At 42.1% G+C, this 21698-nt stretch overlaps 1 pseudogene; it reads right to left on the bottom strand.

The window, feature by feature from the left end:
* Positions 1–21415, bottom strand: part of LOC140191137 (craniofacial development protein 2-like) — a 130698-nt pseudogene extending 109283 nt beyond the window's left edge.
* Between the last annotated feature and the right edge of the window lie 283 nt (positions 21416–21698).

Genomic DNA, 21698 nt, shown 5'->3' with positions numbered 1-21698 from the left:
TTATAAAACTTAACAACTGGCACTCCAGACAAAGAAATGCTTTCTCAACCCAGCCCTTAATGGTCACTTTCTAACAAAAACTGTGAATTTGCCCTGCATCAACTCCTATTCTCTGCTCTTGTAATCTAACTATACAATAGTGCTGTATTTCAAGGGAATGTATCAATGTAAAAGTTTGATAAGTCACTAATACTCTGTGCTTTCAGGCTTCTACTTCTCTCCTTTCTTAAGAAAATCTAACAAAAACTGCACACCTAAAATCAGAGCTAAAAATTCTGAGAAGACTCAGCATGTGTGAAGGAGAAATAGAGTTTCCCTTTGGCAATATTCTTCAATCTGAAACATTAACTCTGTTTCTCTCTCCACGGAAGCAATATTAATGAGAACATTTAAAAGACCTCTCAATGAGTACTTGGAGAGGAAAGGTTCAGAGGGATATGGGCCAAATGCAGGCAAATGAAACTTGATTGGTAGGCATAGGTAAGTTCAGATGAAAGACCTATTTCTATGCTGTTCTACTCTGTGCTGCCTGACCAACTGAGTGCTACTAGCAACTTTTATTTACCTCCAGCAATCAAAATCAATCAGTTCCTGTAATCTGCCCTTTAATCAAATGGGCAAGTCCCTCAGAAGTTGCTATTAGACTTGATGGCTCTCTCTGTCATTCAGTCAGTATGCATCACCACAGAACTGAGGCTGGACTTAGTCAGTTCTATTCGGCAGTGATGCACTTTCAATAACTCCAAAAGACCGGAAGTAGAGTAAATACTGAAAGGCTTTTATTAGCAGTAAAATGTGACCTCCACCATGTTGAGTATCTGCCCCTGGACTGAGAGGAGGAGCAATGGCACAATCGCCTTTATTCAGGGGTCTGTGGGAGGAGCCACAGGACCAGTCAGCAGAGGGGCGTGTCCAGACAGGTAACCCAGTTACAACATATATATATGGTTTACCACATTCACCCCTCCTTTATTTAAAAAAGAGTCCCGCGGGGTGAAGTGACTGACAATATTTAAAACAAGTATATTTACAGGTCAAGTCAGTATATTGTATTGGATTCTCTTTCACCACCTTCAGCATTGCACCTTGTGCTCTTGGTGTGATCTTTGCAGGATGCTCAGTCTGAGGGAGAATAGCAGCATGACTGATTTTCCTCCATTTGTAGTCAATTTCTCTTACTGTGGACCGATGAGTACTCCGGCCTTTAGAAATGCTTTTGTAGCCTTTTCCAGCTTTATGCATCTTTACAATTCTTCTTCTAAAGTCCTCTGAAAGTTATTTTGATCAAAGCATTGAAGCATAAACAGATTTTTCCTAAGAAGAGCAGGCTCTGTCAGTAACCTGACTTTGTGTGTTTTTTTATAGGGCAGGGCACATCTACAACGCACACCTCCAATCTCATCTCATTGATTGGGACATCTGACTCCAAATAGCTTTTGTAGAAGACATCACCCAGAGGTTCACATAATTTTTCCAAGAAATACATGTAATATTGGATCAGTTTTCTCAATAAATAAATGAACATGTAAATTGTTTTGGTATTATTTATTTAATTGCACCCAAAATGGATACAACAGGGCTGCACCTGATGACCCTGTGATCTCTGTCTCAGAGGCCGATGTTAGACTGTCTTTAAAGAGAGTGAACCGTCGCAAGGCAGAAGGTCCCGATGGAATACCTGGTATGGCTCTGAAAACCTGTGCCAGTCAACGGGCGGGAGTATTCGAGGACATTTTCAACCTCTCACTGCTACGGGCAGAAGTTCCCACTTGCTTTAAAAAGGCAACAATTATACCAGTGCCAAAGAAGAATAATGTGGGCTGCCTAAACGACTATCACCCGGTAGCACTCGCATTGACAGTGATGAAATGCTTTGAGAGGTTGGTTATGACGAGACTGAACTCCTGCCTCAGCAAGGACCTAGACCCATTGCAATTTGCCTATCACCACAATAGGTCAACGGCAGACGCAATCTCAATGGCTTTTCACACGGTTTTAGACCACCTAGACAACACAAACACCTACATCAGGATGCTGTTCATCGACTATAGCTCAGCATTTAATACCATCATTCCCACAATCCTAATTGAGAAGTTGCAGAACCTGAGCCGTTGTACCTCCCTCTGCAATTGGATCCTCAACTTCCTAACGGGAAGACCACAGTCTGTGCGGATTGGTGATAACATCTCCTCTTCGCTGACAATCAACACTGGCGCACCTCAGGGGTGTGTGCTTAGCCCACTGCTCTACTCTCTGTATACACAAGACTGTGTGGCTAGGCATAGCTCAAATACTATCTATAAATTTGCTGATGATACAACTATTGTTGGTAGAATCACAGGTGATGACAAGAGGGCGTAGAAGAGTGAGATATGCCAACTAGTGGAATGGTGTTGCAGCAACAACCTGGCACTCAACATCAGTAAGATGAAAGAGCTGATTGTGGAGTTCAGGAAGGGTAAGATGAAGGAACACATACCAATCCTCATAGAGGGATCAGAAGTGGAGAGAGTGAGCAGTTTCAAGTTTCTGGGTGTCGGGATCTCTGAGGATCTAACCTGGTCCCAGCATACTGATGTAGTCATAAAGAAGGCAAGACAGTGGCTATACTTTATTCGGAGTTTGAAGAGACTTGGCATGTCAGCAAATAGACAGAAAAACTTCTATAGTTGCACCGTGGAGAGCATTCTGACGGGTTGCATCACTATCTGCTATGGGGGTGGGGGCTACTGCACAGGACCGAAAGAAGCTGCAGAAGGATGTAAATCTAGTCAGCTTCATCTTGGGTACTAGCCTACAAAGTACCCAGGACATCGTTAGGAAGCCGTGTCTCAGTAAGGCAGCATCCATTATTAAGGACCTCCAGCACCGAGGGCAAGCACTTTTCTCACTGTTGCCATCAGGTAAGAGATACAGAAGCCTGAAGGCACACACTCAGCGATTCAGGAACAGCTCCTTCCTCTCTGCCATCCAATTCCTAAATGAATTTCGAAGCTTTGGACGCTACCTCACTTTTTTTAATATACAGTATTTCTGTTTTTGCACTTTTTTAAATAATCTGTTTTGATTTACTTATTTATTTAATTTTTTTTTTTCTCTCTCCCTCTGCTAGATTATGTATTGCATTGAACTGCTGCTGCTGAGTTAAGAAATTTCACGTCACATGCCGGTGATAATAAATCTGACTCTGATTTTAAGAACCTCTTAGATGGGTACATGGAGCTTAGAAAAATAGAGGCCTATGTGTTAGGGAAATTCTAGGCAGTCTCTAGAGTAGGTTACGTGGTCAGCACAACATTGTGGGCTGAAGGGCCTGTAATGTGCTGTAAATTTCTATGTTCTATGTTCAAAGCTTTTCAGGTCCCCAGAGGGACGGATAATTCAAACACATATAGAATTTCCCTCTAAAAGGGATTCTCTACCTCAAGTAGGGTGGATTTTTGACTGCATGACAGCAGTTGAGTACTGAAAAAGCAGAATTCTGGGAGGTAATCCAGTGACTGCAGTGTGAGTTGGCCTCTTTGTGTTCTCAGAACACCATGTGAAGTGAAACAGTGCGGGCAGCAGAGGAACGTGCTGAGCACTCTGAAGTTCAACAAATTATTGTGGCATGTAGATTGCCTGCCATTATGCAAAAGTGTTATATACAGCGCAGGACTGTAAAGGTCCAATCTGTGGTCCTGCAGGATGTTTGGGACCCAGATTCTTGGGATGGGGATATCTGCTATGATGATGATTTGGATGGGAATGAAAACAATGCAGAGGCACACGTCCTTCCGGCATGTAAAAGTTAAAGAGGATCACACAAGTGCTAGCTAACAAAACCAAGCTGTAGCAACTGTCCCTACCACCACCAAGACCATTATCTGCAAGTACACTATCACTGAGTTACACTATATATCCCAGCGGCTGTGTCAATCCTTGTCCGCTGGCTCACCCACCTATGGGATTCAGAAGTGTCCCAACTGATTTCAATGTGCATGAGCTTATTCAGTTAGGGTCATTAAAGACAGATCCATTAATCCTGGCCTAAGTGCAAGCCAGTCAGGCTGACGGAGCTGAAAGCTCCCTATGGGCAGTGGTTATACATGTTGCCTGTGCTCACTACCCTACCCCTTTGAAGTGAAATGCGTCTCCTCATCACTGGAACCCCCACCCCCACCCCCGGAGGCTATTTCATGCCTCCATGATATGGCAATGCAATCTGCCATTTATAATAACAACTCCTTTAACTGCCCTGAGGCTGTCCCCTTTTCCATTGGTATGTGCACCTGATTGAAGGAATCGGGGCCTTACAGTGGAAGGGAGACTTGCTGACTTTATTCAGGCCAGCTGAGTGTCGGACTGCTGCAGGGACTAGCAGTCTATTGGGTCAACTTGAAGGGTCAGATCTAGATTGGGAATGGGTGCAGTTTAAGGGTGCTTTTACATCCTGGAAGCAGCAGGGGCATATTGGGCGCAAGATGAATGGAACTAGGAATACCACAAAGCAACTGATGTCTGTGCCCCAGCAGTCAGTATCAAAGAGCCCCTCTTCCCATCTTAGTAGAAAAGAATTTTTCTGTTTGTACTGACGGCAGGACTAGATAAGGAAAAAATTGATGGTGCACCTATTGGCATTTTTTTATCTCTTATACAATGAGCATAGTGACCCAGGTGGGTTGTATTCTATAGCTCGTACAAAGGGACCAGTCACTCTACCTGCATGTAATGTTAATCCCAAAAAGAAGGACATTCCCCAGTTACATCTGGACTTGCATGAATTGGACCCTGGTTGGCTCTGCATTACTGAACCTGTTGCCTAGGGATATGGCTGGGTCTCTGGGTCTACCGCAATTGCTATAAGGGCAATTCATATTCCCAGTGTCCCAGAGGGAGACCTGACGTCATATGTGGTCTATGATATGCAGCAATCAAGTGGTAACTAAGAGTCATTTATCCAGTAGTCTTTGTGCCTTGCAGAAATCTTTGTGACTTGCTATGTAGCATATTGTATGATTTATTTGTGCTGTCTGTTTTATGATAATAAATTAGGCTTAAGTTACTTTGTCGTGCTTGTACGCTTATTACTACATCTCCTGGACACTTAAAAAGTTGGATATGATTAATCCAGCCCATTACTGCTGAGGACTAAAGACCAGTGCTGATCAACAGGCTGGAGTGCTCACCAATATCTTCAACTTCTCACTTTGGCAGTCTCAAGTTTCTACCTGCTTCAAGTAGGCTTCAATTATACTGGTGCCTAAGAAGAATGTGGTAACCTGCCTCGATGACTATCATCCAGTTGCACTTACATCCACCGTAACGAAGTGCATTGAGAGGTTGGTGGTGAATCATACCAAGTACTGCCTGAGAAGCAACTTGGATCTGCTCCATTTTGCCTACAATTACGACAGGTCAACAGGAGATGCTACCTCATTGGCTCTGGAACTCTGGAACAGCTGGACAGTGACGATCAATACATCAGGATGCTCTTCACTGACTAACGTTTGGCAATCAGTACTACCATACCTTCAAATCTAATTAATAAGCTTCGAGATCCAGGCCTCAGTACCTCATTGTGCAACTGGATCCTCAATTTCCTCACTGTCAGACCCTAGTCACTTCAAATTGCCAACAACATTGGCAATTGATAGAGTCCATAAGACATTGACTCGTGGCAGTTTGATGTTTTGAGCAGCGGCCAATTGGAAATCCAAAGCATGAGAAGATGTAGCTAACTCATCTATGTTTTTCCTTCTTTATATTTGCTCATTTAGAACAGTAGGAATGCCAAGCAGGATAGTTGAAGGCTCTTCTTGCTGGATGTGTGAAGGCAGGGAGACCTCCAGCGACCATGATGACTACAATTGCAAGAAGTGCAACCAGCTGCAGCTTCTAACACACCACATTAAGGAGTTGGCGCGAGAACTGGTTGGACTCCAAATCATTTGGGAGACCTAGGGCATGGATCAACACATGAAGTTATCATATTTTGGGCATTAGTGAGACTTGATCGCAGAAGGGACAGGACTGACAGCTCAGTATTCTGGTGTTCCGTTGTTTCAGATGCAACGGAGTGGGAGGGATTGAGGAAGGAGGCGTAGTATTACTAGTCAGGGAAAATGTCGCAGAAGTGCTCCATCAGGACAGACAGGAGAACCTGACTGGCAAGGCAAGGTATGTCACATCCGGAATTATTTCCAGTTAGCGGACGATTTCCTTCCACGCCGCTCTGACGTACTGGGAAATCGCGTACGAGGCAAATTACAGCAGTGGTTTGCCATTGCCTTCTGCCAGGTGAGTTTTTTCTAAGGGATCACCAGCTCTTACCAGGAGCCGGCTGGATTCAAACTCGGGACCTCTCGCCCCGAAGTCCAGCGCTTATGCCACTGTGCCACCAGCCGGCCAGAACTTGACTAGTGAGGTGTAATGGGTGGAACCGAGAATAAAAATGTACGACCATGTTAATGAGGCTATACTACATGCCACCCAACAGTCTATGGGATTTAGAGGAACAAATTTGTAAAGAGATCACAGACTGTTGCATGAAACATAAGGTTGTTTTTGTAGGTGGTTTTAACTTTCCACATATTGACTGGCACTGCCATACTGTAAAAGAACTGGATGAGATAGATTTTGTCAAGTGGGTTCAGGAATGCTTTCTTAACAAGTACGTAGATGTCCCAGTGACAGAGTGTGCTATACTTGATCTGCTATTAGGAAATGAAACAGGGTAGGTGACAGAATTTTGTGATGGGGAACACTTTGCACTTAGTGATCATTATGACATTGGTTTCAAAGTAAATATGGAAAAAGAGATAGGTCTGGTCCATGGGTTGAGATTCTAAATTGGAGAAAGGCCAATTTTGATGGAATCAAAAAGGATTTGGCACTTGTGAAATAAAACAGGTTATTTTCTGGCAAGGATGTACATGGTAAGGGGAAGGCCTCCAAAAGTGAAATTTTGAGAGTACAAAGCTTGTATGTGTCTGCCAGCATAAAAGGTAAAGATAACGGGTTTAGCGAACCTTGGTTTTCAAGAGATATTGATGCTCTGAATAAGAAAAAAAAAGGAGGTGCATAGCAGGCATAGGCAAGTAGCAACAAATGAGACACTTACGGAGTACAAGAAATGCACTTAACAAAGGAATCTGGAGAGCTAAAAGAAGGCATGAGGTTGCCTTAGCAGACAAGATGAAGGGGAATCCTAATGGGTTCTGCAGATATATTAAGAGCAAAAGTATTGTTAGGGACAAAATTGGTCCTCTGGAATATCAGAATGGTAATCCATGTGTGGAGCCAAAAGAGATGGGGGAGATCTTAAATGGATTTCTTGAATCTAAATTTACTCAGGACATGGACACAGAGTCTATAGAAGTGAGGCAAAGCATCATCAACTTCATGGACCCTATACAGATTACAGAGGAAGAGGTGTTTGCTGTCTTGAGGCAAATTAGGGTGAATAAATCCCCAAGGTCTGACAAGGTGTACTCTTGGACTCTCTGGGATTCAACTGCAGAAGTTACAGGGCCCTAGCAGATATATTTAAATCATCCTTATCAACAAGTGAGGTATTGGAGGATTGGGGGATAGTTAATGTTGTTCTCCTGTTTAAGATAAACCAGGAAATTATCAGCCAGTGAGCCTGACATCAGTAGCAGGAAAGTTATTGGTAGTTATTCTAAGGGACCGGTTATATGAATATTTGGATAAACAATGATTGATTTGGGATAGTCAGCATAGCTTTTTGCGAGGTAGGTCATGTCTAACCAATCTTATAGAGTTTCATGAGGAAGTTACTGGGAAAGTTGATGAAGTCAAGGCAATGGATGTTGTCTACATGGACTTTAGTCAGGCATTTGACAAGGCCCCGCATGGTCAAGAAGGTTCAGTCACTCAGCGTTCATGATGAGGTAGTAAATTGGATTAGACATTGGCTTTCTGAGTGAAGCCAAAGAGTGATAGTAAATGGTTGCCTCTCTGATGGGAGTGCTGCAGGGATCAGTGCTGGGTCCATTGTTGTTTGTCATCTATATCAATGATCTAGATGATAATGTGGTTAACTGGATCTGAAAATTCGCAAATGATACCAAGATTGGGGGCATAGTGGACATTGAGGAAAACTATCAGAGCTTGCACTAGGATCTGGACCACCCGGGAAAAGGTCTGAAAAATGGCAGATGGAACTTAATGCAGAGAAGTGCAAGGTGTTGCACTTCAGTAGGTCCAAATAGGTCCACTTCGGTAGGTTGGTCTTATACGGTGAACGGAGTGCTATAGAACAAGGGGATCCTGGAATACAGGTCCATAACTCCTTGAAGCAGGGTCACAGGTAGACAGGGTCATAAAGAAAGCTTTTGGCACATAGGCCCTCATAAATCAAAGTATTGGGTAGAGGAGTTGGGACATTCTGTTGAAGTTGTATGAGACCTTGGTGAGGCCTAATTTGGAGTACTGTGTGCAATTTTAGTCATTACCTCTGGCTAATTTTCCCATCATTCCTTCCTAAATTTTTATGACACCTAAATTGAGCAAATTACAATTTTTTCCAATTGTTTTGGAGATTCCATCTTCAGTTCTGGACTGGACAGAGCGCAAACATATATCTGGAAAATTACTGCAGTCAATTCATGGTTATGGAGTCATAGCATCATTCAGCAGAAACAACCCCTTTGGCCCATTACATGTATGCTGACTATCAAGTACCCATCTGTACTCATCCACTTACCTGCATTTAGATAATCTCCAGACATAAACTCCACAGGAATGAGCCAGAGGAGCTGTGAGTATCCAGTGCATTTGGCACAGTGTCTGGATGTTTGTGACCTACTGGCTCCAAGAGACTCTAAGCAACTTTCTGTGATAAGTTGAAAGAAGAGCATTTAACCTCTGTTCGCGCACCAGATGTTGCAAAAATACCATGGGCTCAGGCCTGATAGCAACCAGCAATCTACTGGAAGAACTTAGTAGGCTGAGCAGTTTCTGTGGGAGGAAGGAATTGCCAATGCTTCAGCTCAAACCCCTGTATTTGGACCCCATGAGAATTCCTTTCTTCCCACAGATGCAGCTCACTCTCATTTGTTAGAGTTCCTTGATCAAATTATTTATTGCTCCAATTTCCAATGTTAGCAAACTGTCTCCATACTAGCCTGATAGATGGATGGTAGCAACAGATCCATCTGGTACCAGCTACTACCAGGCACAGAAGACATGCAATCGTCCATCCTTCCAAGGAGGAAGAGTGAGCACATTCAAGACAGATGATCTGTCGGAAAATGTGGCCAGGAATAAAGTAGTCTAGAACCTGACTGTGCAATTCATCCAATTGAACTTGCACTGAATCACCAAGGCTTATGTAGAAGTCAACAGGCCAAGTGCTATTAAGTGGGGATAGTACAGATGGGTACTTAATGGTCAGCACAGACGGGCGGGCAATAGGGTCTGCTTCTGTGCTCAGTAGTTCCTTGAATCTACCAATTGCCCACAGTGATTTTTCAAATCCTGAGTTGCTACTTGTTCAGAACAAGTTAGAACCTCAGCAGTCTTACTTTTTCCTGGCTTTTGACATTTTCCATACATAATCTGATACTGATACTGGAAATCCAAAATAAAAACAGAAAATGCAGGAAATATTCAGCAAGTGACGGAGCATCAAATGACTTACTAAAAGTTTTCTACATCTTGTTTTTAATTCTGATCTTAACATAGTTAGTTGATCCAAATGTGGCACTAGGGCCTTTAACTATATAATCATGGGATAATTTGGCTGACGGAAATTCAGCCTATCAAGGTTGTACTGTCACTTTTTAAGAGGAAACGCTTTCATCTTCGAATGTTTAGTCATAGTCATAGTCATACTTTATTGATCCCGGGGGAAATTGGTTTTCGTTACAATTGCACCATAAATAATTAAGTAGTAATAAAACCATAAATAGTTAAATAGTAATATGTAAATTATGCCAAGAAATAAGTCCAGGACCAGCCTATTGGCTCAGGGTGTCTGACCCTCCAAGGGAGGAGTTGTAAAGTTTGATGGCCACAGGCAGGAATGACCTCCTATGACACTCTGTGCTGCATCTCGGTGGAATGAGTCTCTGGCTGAATGTACTCCTGTGCCCAACCAGGACATTATGTAGTGGATGGGAGACATTATCCAAGATGGCATGCAACTTGGACAGCATCCTCTTTTCAGACACCACCGTGAGAGAGTCCAGTTCCATCCCCACAACATCACTGGCCTTACGAATGAGTTTGTTGATTCTGTTGGTGTCTGCTACCTTCAGCCTGCTGCCCCAGCACACAACAGCAAACATGATCGCACTGGCCACCACAGACATGTAGAACATCCTCAGCATCGTCCGGCAGATGTTAGCAAGTTTCTTTTGAATGTTACAACTAAATCTGTTTTCATCAGCCATTTAGTCATTGGGCTCCAAGTCAAAACACCTCAGTGTTCAAGGGTAAACTCTCCCCAAGAATTTTGTTTTGAAAATTTTCATAAATCTGTGGTTGTTAATAATTCTGTTTCTGGACATATACAGTTTTTAAACTCCAAATGACTTCAATATGATTTTTAAGTATTCAAATATATGCAATTAATATCCAACTTTATTATAACAAGAAGGGAAAACTTGTGGAGAAACATACAAATTGATAATTAAATGCAAAACTTTGTCAGATTCAATATGCATTTATTAACACATCTAAAGAAAGCAACTTTTTATCTAATCAACACAAGAGACTACAGCATCTTCTGCACAAAACTAGACAAATTCATAGCTCCAAATTACATTAAGGCCACATTACAGACAGAACAAAGGCACAGAAAAGCAAGCAGAGTCCTTGCTTTAATGAAAGTACATACAATATTGATGCATTATAAACAGGAATATTTATTTAAACACTATTCATTCTGCATTTTCCTCCAAGCAACGAATGTTCAGTTTTGTTGATGAATGCATATTGTCTCCCAGGTTACCGACGCTGTAAACATTTACAGATTACATGAAAGCATGCAAAGACATGGGAGCTTGTCTCAAAAGGCATCCACTGCCAACAAGGAAGAGGTCTTAGCTGATCTGAGGAATATATTTTTCCAGGAAGCTGACAGGTTCAAGTGAGAGGCCTCGGAGCAATGAATGACACTGAAATCAACTTATAGCACTGTTATGCCTACACTTCCAAAATGACATACTTGGAAAGAATTTTTTTCTCTTTACATATGTGTTGAAATCTCAGGCCATTTTTGTTTCAGTGGATCATTTCTAAGGGAAGTGTTACAAGGCTTGGTGGTGCAACAATATGAAGTGATGTTCTTGGATAACTTCGCTCTGCTGTACATCCAGTGTCATGTAGTTTAGCTGAATTATGGAGTTTCAACCTATAGCTCAGCGAACTACATGACACTGGTTGAAATTAGTCCAGCATTCTTTGGTCTAGCTTCCCCTGCCTGGCTTGTTTTAAGTCTGTAGTACAGATCTGTGCTAATTAACTCATTCTAACTGTGATCTAATGAAGAGCAAAAATTAACTAAAATCCATACTAATTTATAGCTCAGTAAATTATGATTTCAGCCAACAGTGTTTCCAATTTTTGGAAACTTCAGGTTACAGACAATTCGCAGGACCCTGATGAGACTGGGGAGTGCTCCCGCATAAAATGATCTGTTCTCCTACTCAGATGATCAGGGGCGATTTCTATGGTACGAATTTTCTGTGGTCTAACAGCAGACATATCCCAGGGATTCTGTATCAGAGAGTTTCAGCCCACAGTAGTGAGCAAGATTTCTTACTGAGAGTTTAGCTTTGCTAAGTGTTCCCTTGCAAATAATTTAGTGTGCAAAGGCAAAACACAAGAGTCAGTAACTGGACTCGAGTTGCTGAGTTTTATACTGCATACAATCTGTCTCATCTTTTCATCTCAACCACCAATAAATCCTTCCATTCTTTTCTCCTTTTTAAAATCCCTTCGTGTATTCTCCTTTCAAAGATCAGCTCTGCCAAAGGCCTTCCCTCTGATCCAGGAGAACTCAGAGCCAGGTGCTGATCTCTGCCCAAGTTTCTCAGCAGCAAAAGCAACAGAGTGTATGAGGCTGAGGGGAGTGACCTTATAGAGGTTTATAAAACTCTGAGAGGCATGGATGTGGGAAATTTGTCACAGTCTTTTCCCCAGGGTATGAGACTCTGAAGTTCAAAGTTCAAAGTACATTTTAGGTTTAAAGTGACAGGGGAAGATTTAAAATGAACGTAAGGGAAAACATTTTTCAGCCCGAGGCTGGTGGATTATGGAATGAGCTGCCACAAAAAATAGTTATGACAGGTACAATTACAATGTTTAAAGTCCACTTGGACAGGTAAATGGATAGGAAATCTTTAGAGGGATATGGGCCAATCACAGGCGAGTGTCCTCTGTCCCCCAGTAGTATGATCAGCATCAACTTTCTACTCAAGATGTGGGTGAGAAGCTTGACCCAAAGACTTTTGTTTTACAAGGGAACTACACCAAACTTGTGTGTCTCCATACTATCTCAGCTGAACACCTCACTGGGGTCCTGTAAATCCTTCCCTTTTCACAGAAGTATTTACAATGTGATTACATGAAATGATTCATGGGACTATTTTCAATTTCAGGTAAGCGAGACCTCTGGTGTGTTTTTTCTTATATATATATCACTCTCTCTCTTTTCCAACATTTCATCCACCAGCTCTCTCCTTCCCCCATCAAGATTTGGTTCTTTTCACCCTTCTAATTATCATATTCCTTACTCATCCACTTCCAGCACTGGGAGCCTTTGTGCTGCTGCTTAGCAGCCTCCCAGCTATCTCCACCTTCACTCTCCCCTCACTATCAATTTTCCCTTTGCTTGTCTCCGTCTATAATCAACCTGCCACAGTCTTCCAACTCCACTCTTCCACCTCTCCTACCTGGCTCCTTCTGCTCATCATCCTTCACTCCACCTCGGTCACCTTGGAGTTCCTGTCTCACCACTCTCTCTCTCCTCATTATACTGACTGTCTCTCCTCTCCACCCTCAGTCCGGATGCAAGGTTTTAATGCAAAACATCAACGATTTCCCCCACAGATGCTACTTGACCTACTGAGTGCTTTGTGAGTGCTGCTAAAGAACTGTTTAAAAGGCAACTATTCAAAAGGCAACACTTTATACAGAAATAACCAAGTATAACTGCATACGAAGCCCATTGGAGCATCAATAAAATAAAAATCTTTTCTGGGTGACTGTAGAAATTGGCTGAATCTCACAGAACTACTGACATGCTGTACTGTACTGTAGTGTGTGATTAAAGCATTATTTAATGCCTAACATTCAGATAATGGAATAGAAAGGATTAAGTTGATCAGCATCTTACAGCTGATGTCTACGTACATTATAGGAGACAACATTTTCAAATTATCTTAAAATTAACAATAATATTCTAAATTTCAAATAAATAGCAGTAATTTTCCCAGTGAGTAGTCCCCATTTGTTATAATAACCATTAGGTAGGAGTCATAGAGGCCTCAAGTCCCACACCAGCAGATTCAAGGACAGTTACATCTCTTTAACTATTCAGTTTTTGGACCAACTGGAAAAACCCTAATCATTACAGTTTAGCATCACTATAACCACGTTCTATTAAAATGGACTTAGTGTTTTTTTAACCTAATTGTATACTTTTCTTGTAAAGCTTGTGCATATCTATGTTCAATTTATGTTTTTTTCTTTTTATGCTGCTGATATGATGCCATATACTTTCGTATGCTGCTGCATGTAAATTTTTCATTTCACCTGTGCAGACATGTACTTGTGCATATGACACTAAACTTGGCTTTAACTGCAGCAGGACATTGCCTTAAGCTTTGTTTCCATAATTATCTCACTGGTTACATCATATGTTTTTCAGACTTTTGGTGTCACTGACAAGCCCAGTATTTATTACCATCCGTAACTAGACTCGAACTGAGTGATTTGCTAGGTTCAGCAGGCATTAAATAGACAGATGGTGGACAGGGACTCATATTTAGGTTGCCCAGAAGAAGGCAAACAGATTTTATTTCTTGAAAGACATATGTGGACAGATGCTTTTTTTTTAACCCAAGGAAACTATTCTGATCCTTCATTACAAATTAGCAAACCTCATTTAGACATGGCAGGTTTGAAGTCTGATCTCTTGATTGCTAGTTTGGATGTTTTAAAAATTGCACTACACCATATATCCATAGAGAAACCTCCATGATTCCTGGCATTATACACAAGCCTCTGTCTAAATTGATTCTGGTCTTGATTAGAGTCTCTGATCAAGTTTCTTCCATTTTCCAACATGCTAGTACAAGTGGGGCAGAGCACGAGTACTTATCACCTTTATCTGATGAATTATCAAGCTCATCTGAGCTTCAGATCTGCTTTAGAGTGGGCAAGATGTGGTTTCATCCAGTGCTGGGAAGGCCAGCACAGAAAACTGGACCAACCGAAAGAACTTCCGATTTCTGAGGGAAGGTGATGCAAGGATCCCCTGCCAGTGGCCTTGGGTTTACTGTATCTCCAGATATGACTTCTCCAGAGAGCCCGCATAATTCAATTCATCTGCTTCACAATTTAATGAGTCTACACTGTAATACTTAATCCTAACTTCTAGTTATGCTTCACAAAACAACTGTATGGCTACATGGTCTCTTGAAAAGCAATAAATTGGAGAAGCACATGTCATATATAGTTAGGGGAAGGTTGAACAATTTCCACTTTTGCTACTAACTACAAATTGAGACAGAAGATTAACTTGCCTTTATATAGCACCCTTCACGTCCCTTTTCAGAGCAATAACATTGCCATGCATTATTTTTTCCAGTATTAAACCAGAAAATAATTGTGTTTATAAAGTGCCTTCCATGATGCACAAATGCCTTGTGGATAAAGAAGTACTTTTGAAGACTAGTGTTGGAAATTCAGGATTCCTTCAAACAGCATTGTACAGCACTGGGTGCAAAGCCTAGTGCCTTGTTCCGAAGTCTGAATTGAGCTAATGGGGTAGTGGAGGTATAATTTGTCCATCTGTGCTGATCACCCCATCCTTGACTAAGCTGTTCCACCATGAACATGATCTATTATGAGTCAACATGATGCTTTCAGATCAGGTCATGCATAGCACATACCTCCGCCTCACCGCTCAGGTGTGTTTCTGGGGTACAGGGGCTAGCGACTCTTGTGCCTGTTATCGCTGAGCAGCAGTGAACCATCTGATTGGCCTATCAGAATTCTCTTTGGGAACTAGTTGACTTGATCAGCATTTCTGATCTGGCTATTGTTCACGATTGCACTTAACAAAAAAAGAGCTTAAATTCTCATCATTTAGAGACATTCATGGGTCTGCTTTCTTACACAAAGACCTGTCTTCCAGTTTGAAGCTCCTTCTGTAGCTATGAACCAATGCTACAACAGTGCTATCCATTTTTTGGCATCATTATTGCTGGCCAAGTTTCATTCATGCACTGGTGGTTCTCTCGTATCATCCACAGTTACATTAAGGCAAGAATTGGGGTTTCAAGAGATTTAAGGAATAACTTTTCCACTCAGATGTTGGTTGGAACCTAAGACTCACTATTTGGGAATGGTGGGGACTTCACCGCCAAAAATTAAGTTGTGCTCTTGAAACACCATGGTATAGAAGGCCATGGGCCAGCTGCTGGAAAATGGGAATTGTGTGCCTTTTCACCACCTCAGAAAAGCAGCCAATATAATCAATGATCCTTCCACCCTCTCATTCTCTCTTCTTCCTTTTTCCATCAAGCAGAAAATACAAAAGGCTGAGACCATAAGCCACCTGAAGGACAGTTTCTATCCCACTGTTATCAGACTCTTCAACGGCCCTCTCGTATGCTAAAAAATGAACTCCAAGACTCCTGATCTCCCAATCTACATCCCCGTGTCCTTTCAACTTATTTGTTTTTCTGCACTACACATTTTATGCATATATATAAAAATTAAGGTTTTTCCACTGTATCTGGTTAATGTGACAATTATAAACCAATTATCAATATGAAATACTTAACAGCAAGCATAGATACAAGTGCACAAGAAAACAGAGCAGGCCTCAGGAATGAATCCTGGCCTCTCAAGCCTGTTCCTCCATTCAACAGGATCATGCTGACCTGCCTTAGGCCTCAACCCCTTCACTGTGCCAAGTGAGCCACCAGAGAAAGTTGTAGGGGTTATTAAAATACATTTGAATGGGTACCTGGATAGCACAGACATAGAGCAGGAAGTTTCCAACTGTTTTTTTTTGCCAGTGAGCCTTACCATTATCCAAGGGTGCATGGAGCCTACGTTGGAAACCCCTGGTTTAGAGGGATATAGGCCAAGTACAGGAAATTGCATTAGCTTAGATAGACAACTTGGTTGGCATGGACTTGTTGAGGCAAGGGGCCATTTTCCATTCTGCTTAACCCTACGAATCTAAGGTTAAGCACGAGGCAGAGCAGGATGTTCCAACTGCTTCTGCCCGTAATCCCATCAAGAAAAAACTCTGAACAGTTGGATTTGTATGCTCCTATCTTTTGATCATAATGCCACTCCAATAACAACAATGATAATAGTGAACCCTTAGACAATGGGACAATTGTACAGCCTGCAACCCCTTCATCCACAAAACTGTTTGGATTCAAGGGATATTATGAAAAACTCATAGATTTAAACTCAGCAAGCAATTTAAGTGTTAGTTCCATTTATAATTCCATGGATTCTGCCTGGTCTGCTAAGTATTTCCAGCATTTTCCATTTTTGTTTAAGATTTCCAGCCTCTGCAGTTTATTTTTCATCTTCCTCCTAGAGTTACCAATGCTTATGGATACCCTGTGGACATGTCAGTGTTTGGGAGACCAGTGGGTTGGAAGGGGATGTGTGTGCCAGCTGCTGCAGGGAACCATTTTCTGCCAGTTAGGAATGTGGGAATGGGGCATTTCCATGTGCCTTCTCTATCCATTCTGCCACCCCTCCCCCCCCCACCACCACTTCCCGCTTCATCTCCTGTAACAGTGAGGGACCTGGAAGAGCTAAGCAGAGCTGGAAGCACAGAGCAGAATAACTCGCTCACACACTGACTCACTGTGGCCAGCTGGTGGCTGTTCTTCCTGCGCACTGTTTCTATTCATTTCCGGCAGTTCTTGAACATTTCAGGCTACAAGCAGTTCTCAGGAATAAACCCTGTCGTAACTTGTGACTCCCTGTACTATGCAAGCCAATCAATAAAAAAGCCATTTCCACTTTCCAAGTATTGTACAGCCTTCAAATGTTTAAACCATTTGCTCATTTTTTTCCCTCCCAAACCAGAGTTAAGAGTGTGACCAGCTGATATTTTTTCCCCAAGTAGTTAATTGCCAGGTGCGGTGCTGTATCCAAATTTTACAAGCATTATTTGATGACGACAATTTTTTTAACAGTGAAGATGAAGATCTGGGTCTCCAAGACTCAGGACATTGATTGTGTCAGGCCTGCACGTGCAGCTCCTCCCATTCTCCACCCAGCTAATAGAAGTCACTTGTCACTCATTTCTAACTCATCAGTACAGCCCATTTAAACCCAGCTCTCATCCACTGTCCTTGTTCACTCATCCAACCAGCCAGCCTCAACCGCTTGCTCCCAGCTTTCAGTTACCTTGTTGTGTTTAGCACCTGTTCGCTCTTGTTTTGAGGCTGCTCGTAGCTTGTTATTTTGCAGTTTATAATTAAAGATATTGTTCACTGATAAATCATCTCCCCTGTTCTGCTTTTGGGCCAAGCCTCCTCTACGTTTCCCAACGGGATGAATGAACCCTTGGTTGATCCAGAGGAGTATGATCATCCAAAGCAAGTTGTCCTCCAACATGAGTCCACCATGCAGGAACAGCAGGGGACCATTGACCATCATCTCAACCAACTCTCCGTCTCAATACTGCGGCCTCACGCCAGTCAAACTCCGCCTTCACAACCCTAGATTCCAGTGCCCGAGGGAGCTCCAACCCAATTCTGCAACTTCCTGCCCCAGTGCATCTTATGCTTTGAGCTCCAGCCACCGCTGTGTTCAACAGACTTAGCCAAGATTGCCTTTGTCTGAGCGATCTCTCCCTTGACTGAGCGAGCTCTGACCTCTGCCGCCGCTAACTGGTGAATAAATGCACCATTTGCAATAAATATGAGTATATCACCACCGAGGTATGCTTGGCTTTTAGATACATGGGAAGTGGAAGGTAAGCAGCGGATCGGTTACTTCACCTGCGTCCTGGCTCCTGCTCAGTGCTGGATTATGCCGTGGAATTCCAGACCCTCACGGTAGAGTGTAGTTGGAATGCGGAAGCACTGCTGGCATGTTGGAGTGTTTGAAGGATGAGCTGTCTACCCGAAGGATGCCCACCGACCTCAGAAGCCTCATCACTCAGGCCCTCTGTATTGACAAGCATCTTATGGAATGACCCTTCACATCATCAGCCAGAACCCAATTCCATTCCTGCAGGACCCTCATCAACAGCACCTCCAGAACCCATGCAGTTGGGGAGAGCTCTCTTAAAACCCCCAAAATTATGAGCGTCAATGGAGAACCAGCTTGTTTCTGAGGAGCAGTCAATCACCCATGTATCAAATAAGACCCATAAAACAAAAGAGCAGAACTAGGCCACTTGGGTCTGCTCTGCCATTCCATCATGGCTTATTTATTATCCCTCTCAACCTCATTCTCCTGCCTTCTCCCCGTAACGTTTGGCACCCTGACTAATCAAGAACCTATCAACTTCCACTTTAAATATATTGAATGACTTGGCCTCCACAGCTGTACTGTCTAGGTACCACACCCGATGCGGATGTTGGTGACCATGGTTTTCCATATAGATCTACCCCTCGTTCTTTGGATGACTTCCATTTCCTCGATGTGTAGCCACCTGGCTAGGCTTTTGATGTACATAAGCCAAGGCCTTCCTCTAGGTTTGCTCCCCTCAATCTTTCCAGTTCATCTTTCTGCATGATGTGTCCTAGGAATCTGAGTTGTCTTTCTCTTATTGTTGGTATGAGTGATCTACCTGCTTGGGCTCTTCTGAGAACTTCTTCATTTGATGTGTGTGTGGTCCATGATATTTTTTAACATTCTCCTGTAGAACCATAATTCAGCTGCTACTAGTCTCTTTTCTATTGCTGGGGAAATGGTCCAGCATTCACTTCCATAAGTCAGGATAGAATAAATGTAGCACTGCATTATTCTGTTTTTAGTGTACATGCTCATCTTTTTGTCCGTTAATATGGTCTTCATTTTTTGGAAAGCTTCCTTCGCCATTGCTATTCTGTATTTGATATCTGTGTCGCACCTGCCATTACTTGTTATTAGGCTGCCAGGATAACTGAATTTGTTGACTTGTTTTATGTTTGTATTTCCAATCTTGATCACACACTGTGGGATATTTTTCTCTCTGGAGATGACCATGCTTTCTGTCTTCTTGGTGTTGATTGAGAGGCCTCTGCGATTACTTTCTGCTGCCACTGTAGTGAGTAGCTCTTGAAGTTTTGTTTCTGAGTCAACTATTAGTACGATGTCATCAGCATATCTGATGTTATTTATATTATGGCCTCCAACTGTGAATCCTTTGATGTCTTTGATACTTCTCAAGATACTTTCACTATACAGGTTGAATAAGTCTGGCGAAAAGACACAACTTTGCCTGACTCCTCTCATGATATTCACATACTCACTCTCTTCTCCTTCTGTTCTGATGGATGCTGACTGGTCCCAGTATAAGTTTCTTAAGAAACGTATATCTTTCCCATCTATGTCAGGATCTTGAAGCATTTCCAGAAGATCTTGGTGTCTGACAGTGTCAAAAGCTTTTGTACAGTTGATGAAACATAGGTAGGTGTCTTTTTGTACATGGATGGCTTATTCACAGATCATCTGTAGCATGAAAATTGCATTTCTGGTTCCAGCGTTTTCCACAAAGCCACATGGTTCTTTACTGATTTCTGGTTTTATACAGCGTCTTGCTCTCATCATGATTACATTGAGAATAGTTTTTGCCACGTGGCTCATCAGGCTTATTGTACGATGTAACTCACACTCTGTTGCTCCCTCTTTCTTTGGAAGTGTGATGAACACTGATTTACTTAAATCATCAGGTATGTCCCCATGATCATAGATTTCATTCGCTATTCCTTTTATTTTCTCTATTCCAAAATCTTCTAAGGCCAGTTTCATCTCAACAGCGATGTTGTCTGGACCAGTTGCTCTGTTATGTTTTGTTTTATTTATGGCTGCTCGAATTTCTCATTTTAGAATGCTAGGTCCTTCAAGATTCTTCTTTATGTTTGGTTTTTCTCCTCTCTGGTCTTCAAAAAGTTCTCTTATATATTCTGTCCATCTGTTTAGGATTTCCTTTTTGCTCATAATTAAGCTGCGGTCCTTTGCCTTGATGCATCCACTTGCTGAGCAAGGTAATTTCCCCGTTGGTTCTTTAATCTTACCGTGCATCAACTTTGTTCCAGGGTTATGGGTGTGTAGCATTTTTATCTCTGAGCACTTCTCATTTAGCCATCTGTCTTTAGCTTCTCTGCATTTTCTTTTTATTGTCTTATCAAGTTGTTTGTATTCTTCACTGTCTCTTGATTTGATGGTCTGTTTTTGTTGCATCAATTGTATTATATCTTCAGTTATCCATTTCTTCTTACTTTTCCATACTTTTTATGGGATGGTTTCTTTTGCAGCTTCAACCATGGATTCCTTCAGTATGTCCCAGGAAGTTTTGCCTCGTTCATCCTGCGACAATTGAAAACGGTTTATCACCTTGATTGTGTATTCTGTTTTCAGATGAGGGTTATTTTGTGGTTGTTGATAATCCAGTGGTTCTGATCTTTTTAGTTTCTTTAATTTTCTCATCTTTATTTTCATTTTGCAAATGACTGGTATGTGGTCACTTCCACAGTCTGCTCCAGGGTAGCTTTTAGATTGAGTTATCGAGTTTTTGAATCTGTTATTGATTGTTATGTAGTTCCCATCTGGGCTTCTCCATGTCCATTTCCTTCTTGGATGTTGTTTAAACCAAGTGTTGGTGATTATCTGATTGCAAACAACAGGAATTCTGCAGATGCTGGAAATTCAAGCAACACACATCAAAGTTGCTGGTGAACGCAGCAGGCCAGGCAGCATCTCTAGGAAGAGGTGCAGTCGACGTTTCAGGCCGAGACCCTTCGTCAGGACTAACTGAAGGAAGAGTCATTATCTGATTGTTTGTTTTGCACCATGATATAAGCTTTTCTCCTCTTTCATTTCTTTCTCCCAGTCCCTGGTCTCCAACAATATGGCCTTCTCTTCCCTCACCAACTTTTGCATTGAGGTCGCTCAAGACTATGATGGCTTCTTGTGATTTGCATTCTTCTAGTGCTTTGTCTAGGGAGTGGTAGAAGGCATCAATATCTTCCTCTGAACTTGCCATTGTGGGTGCATATACTTGGATGATAGAGATGTTGTTTTGTTGTCCTTTTAGTTTGATTAGCATCATTCTGTCTGAGATATGCCAGTATCCTAGCAGGCTCTTGGATGTTTCTTTGTCTAAGATGATTGCAACACCCTTTTCATGTTTATCTCCACCAGAGTATATCATCCTGTAGTCATCTGATTGGAATACTCCAGGGCCTTTCCATCTTATTTCACCGAGACCTAGGATGCTGACTTCTAGCCTCTTCATTTCTAACATTGCATTTGCCTTCCTCACCACC

Source organism: Mobula birostris, chromosome 1, assembly GCF_030028105.1.
Source record: "Mobula birostris isolate sMobBir1 chromosome 1, sMobBir1.hap1, whole genome shotgun sequence".
Taxonomy (NCBI): domain Eukaryota; kingdom Metazoa; phylum Chordata; class Chondrichthyes; order Myliobatiformes; family Myliobatidae; genus Mobula; species Mobula birostris.
The sequence above is the reverse complement of the archived record's forward strand: the minus strand, read 5'-3'. Positions and strand labels throughout refer to the sequence as shown.